The following is a 4,662-nucleotide window of genomic DNA, read 5'->3' as shown; positions in this document are numbered from 1 at the left end:
TATATATGGGGAGGTACAAGCTCCAAATCGGTTTGACAGTGAAAACTGCAGGAACTTCAAACCGGCACTAGGAAACAGACTGAGGAAGCAGAGAAAAAGTGTCTCCTGCAACCCGTTCCCTTGGTGCTAGATGAACGAACGTCTCTCCACTTGCTCAGTTCTGAGAGATAAGTGTGTGTAAAAGCCGTCCTTCACCTAGCTTGTTGGGAACACAAAGTTTCTTTTCAGTTGCAAACTCCATTCCATACATATATATGGGGAGGTACAAGCTCCAACTCGGTTTTACAGTGAAAACTGCAGGAACTTCAAACCGCCACTAGGAAACAGACTGAGAAAGCAGAGATAAAGTGTCTCCTGCAACCCGTTCCCTTGGTGCTAGATGAAAGAACGTCTCTCCCCTTGCTCAGTTCTGAGAGATGAGTGTGTGAAAGCCGTCCTTCACCTAGTTTGTTGGGAACACAAAGATTCTTTTCAGTTGCCAACTCCATTCCATACATATATATGGGGAGGTACTAGCTCCAACTCGGTTTTACAGTGAAAACTGCAGGAACTTCAAACCGGCACTAGGAAACAGACTGAGAAAGCAGAGAAAAAGTGTCTCCTGCAACCCGTTCCCTTGGTGCTAGATGAGCGAACGTCTCTCCACTTGCTCAGTTCTGAGAGATAAGTGTGTGTGAAAGCCGTCCTTCACCTAGCTTGTTGGGAACACAAAGTTTCTTTTCAGTTGCAAACTCCATTCCATACATATATATGGGGAGGTAGAAGCTCCAACTCGGTTTTACAGTGAAAACTGCAGGAAATTCTAAACGGCACTAGGAAACAAACTGAGAAAGCAGAGATAAAGTGTCTCCTGCAACCCGTTCCCTTGGTGCTAGATGAACGAACGTCTCTCCACTTGCTCAGTTCTGAGAGATAAGTGTGTGTGAAAGCCGTCCTTCACCTAGCTTGTTGGGAACACAAAGTTTCTTTTCAGTTGCAAACTCCATTCCATACATATATATGGGGAGGTACAAGCTCCAACTCGGTTTTACAGTGAAAACTGCAAGAACTTCAAACAGGCACTAGGAAACAGACTGAGAAAGCAGAGAAAAAGTGTCTCCTGCAACCCGTTCCCTTGGTGCTAGATGAACGAACGTCTCTCCACTTGCTCTGTTCTGAGAGAAAATTGTGTGTGAAAGCCGTCCTTCACCTAGCTTGTTGGGAACACAAAGTTTCTTTTCAGTTGCAAACTCCATTCCATACATATATATGGGGAGGTACAAGCTCCAAATCGGTTTGACAGTGAAAACTGCAGGAACTTCAAACCGGCACTAGGAAACAGACTGAGGAAGCAGAGAAAAAGTGTCTCCTGCAACCCGTTCCCTTGGTGCTAGATGAACGAACGTCTCTCCACTTGCTCAGTTCTGAGAGATAAGTGTGTGTAAAAGCCGTCCTTCACCTAGCTTGTTGGGAACACAAAGTTTCTTTTCAGTTGCAAACTCCATTCCATACATATATATGGGGAGGTACAAGCTCCAACTCGGTTTTACAGTGAAAACTGCAGGAACTTCAAACCGCCACTAGGAAACAGACTGAGAAAGCAGAGAAAAAGTGTCTCCTGCAACCCGTTCCCTTGTTGCTAGATGAACGAACGTCTCTCCACTTGCTCTGTTCTGAGAGATAAGTGCGTGTGAAAGCCGTCCTTCACCTAGCTTGTTGGGAACACAAAGATTCTTTTCAGTTGCAAACTCCATTCCATACATATATATGGGGAGGTACAAGCTCCAACTCGGTTTGACAGTGAAAACTGCAGGAACTTCAAACCGGCAATAGGAAACAGACTGAGAAAGCAGAGAAAAAGTGTCTCCTGCAACCCGTTCCCTTGGTGCTAGATGAACGAACGTCTCTCCACTTGCTCAGTTCTGAGAGATAAGTGTGTGTGAAAGCCGTCCTTCACCTAGCTTGTTGGGAACACAAAGTTTCTTTTCAGTTGCAAACTCCATTCTATACATATATAAGGGGAGGTACAAGCTCCAAACCGGTTTTACAGTGAAAACTGCAGGAACTTCAAACCGGCACTAGGAAACAGACTGAGGAAGCAGAAAAAAAGTGTCTCCTGCAACCCGTTCCCTTGGTGCTAGATGAACGAACGTCTCTCCACTTGCTCAGTTCTGAGAGATAAGTGTGTGTGAAAGCCGTCCTTCACCTAGTTTGTTGGGAACACAAAGTTTCTTTTCAGTTGCAAACTCCATTCCATACATATATATGGGGAGGTACAAGTTCCAACTCGGTTTTACAGTGAAAACTGCAGGAACTTCAAACCGGCACTAGGAAACAGACTGAGGAAGCAGAAAAAAAGTGTCTCCTGCAACCCGTTTCCTTGGTGCTAGATGAACGAACGTCTCTAAACTTGCTCAGTTCTGAGGGATAAGTGTGTCTGAAAGCCGTCCTTCACCTAGCTTGTTGGGAACACAAAATTTCTTTTCAGTTGCAAACTCCATTCCATACATATATATGGGGAGGTACTAGCTCCAACACGGTTTTAAAGTGAAAACTGCAGGAACATCAAATTGGCACTAGGAAACAGACTGAGAAAGCAGAGAAAAAGTGTCTCCTGCAAACCGTTCCCTTGGTACTAGATGAACGAACGTCTCTCCACTTGCTCTATTCTGAGAGATAAGTGTGTGTGAAAGCCGTCCTTCACCTAGACTGTTGGGAACACAAAGTTTCTTTTCAGTTGCAAACACCATTCCATACATATATATGGGGAGGTACAAGCTACAACCCGGTTTTACAGTGAAAACTGCAGGAACTTCAAAACGGCACTAGGAAACAGACTGAGAAAGCAGAGAAAAAGTTTCTCCTGCAACCCGTTCCCTTGGTGCTAGATGAACGAACGTCTCTCCACTTGCTCAGTTCTGAGAGAAAAGTGTGTGTGAAAGCCGTCCTTCACCTGGCTTGTTGGGAACACAAAGTTTCTTTTCAGTTGCAAACTCCATTCCATACATATATATGGGGAGGTACAAGCTCCAACTCGGTTTTACAGTGAAAACTGCAGGAACCTCAAACCGGCACTAGGAAACAGACTGAGGAAGCAGAGAAAAAGTGTCCCCTGCAACCCGTTCCCTTGGTGCTAGATGAACGAACGTCTCTCCACTTGCTCAGTTCTGAGAGATAAGTGTGTGTGAAAGCCGTCCTTCACCTAGCTTGTTGGGAACACAAAGTTTCTTTTCAGTTGCAAACTCCATTCCATACATATATATGGGGAGGTACAAGCTCCAACTCGGTTTGACAGTGAAAACTGCAGGAACTTCAAACCGGCACTAGGAAACAGACTGAGAATGCAGAGAAAAAGTTTCTCCTGCAACCCGTTCCCTTGGTGCTAGATGAACGAACGTCTCTCCACTTGCTCAGTTCTGAGAGATATGTGTGTGTGAAAGCCGTCCTTCACCTAGCTTGTTGGGAACACAAAGTTTCTTTTCAGTTGCAAACTCCATTCCATACATATATATGGGGAGGTACTAGCTCCAACTCGGTTTGACAGTGAAAACTGCAGGAACTTCAAACCGGCACTAGGGAAAAGACTGAGAAAGCAGAGAAAAATTGTCTCCTGCAACCCGTTACCTTGGTGCTAGATGAACGAACGTCTCTCCACTTGCTCAGTTCTGAGGGATATGTGTGTGTGAAAGCCGTCCTTCACCTAGCTTGTTGGGAACACAAAGTTTCTTTTCAGTTGCAAACTCCATTCCATACATATATATGGGGAGGTACAAGCTCCAACTCGGTTTACAATGAAAACTACAGGAACTTCAAACCGGCACTAGGAAACAGACTGAGGAAGCAGAGAAAAAGTGTCTCCTGCAACCCGTTCCCTTGGTGCTAGATGAACGAAAGTCTCTCCACTTCCTCAGTTCTGAGAGATAAGTATGTGTGAAAGCCGTCCTTCACCTAGCTTGTTGGGAACACAAAGTTTCTTTTCAGTTGCAAACTCCATTCCATACATATATATGGGGAAGTAGAAGCTCCAACTCGGTTTTACAGTGAAAACTGCAGGAACTTCAAACCGGCACTAGGAAACAGACTGAGAAAGCAGAGAAAAAGTGTCTCCTGCAACCCGTTCCATTGGTGCTAGATGAACGAACGTCTCTCCACTTGCTCAGTTCTGAGGGATATGTGTGTGTGAAAGCCGTCCTTCACCTAGCTTGTTGGGAACACAAAGTTTCTTTTCAGTTGCAAACTCCATTCCATACATATATATGGGTAGGTACTAGCTCCAACTCGGTTTTACAGTGAAAACTGCAGGAACTTCAAACTGTCATTAGGAAACATACTGAGAAAGCAGAGAAAAAGTGTCTCCTGCAACCCGTTCCCTTGGTGCTAGATGAACGAACGTCTCTCCACTTGCTCAGTTCTGAGAGATAAGTGTGTGTGTAAGCCGTCCTTCACCTAGCTTGTTGGGAACACAAAGTTTCTTTTCAGTTGCAAACTCCATTCCATACATATATATGGGGAGGTAGAAGCTCCAACTCGGTTTCACAGTGAAAACTGCAGGAACTTCAAACCGGCACTAGGAAACAGACTGAGAAAGCAGAGAAAAAGTGTCTCCTGCATCCCGTTCCCTTGGTGCTAGATGAACGAACGTCTCTCCACTTGCTCAGTTCTGAGAGTTAAGTGTGTGTGAAA

The sequence above is a fragment of the Camelus dromedarius genome, unplaced genomic scaffold (genome assembly GCF_036321535.1).
Source record: "Camelus dromedarius isolate mCamDro1 unplaced genomic scaffold, mCamDro1.pat HAP1_SCAFFOLD_123, whole genome shotgun sequence".
In the NCBI taxonomy this organism is placed as follows: Eukaryota; Metazoa; Chordata; class Mammalia; order Artiodactyla; family Camelidae; genus Camelus; species Camelus dromedarius.
This window is presented reverse-complemented; position numbering follows the sequence as displayed.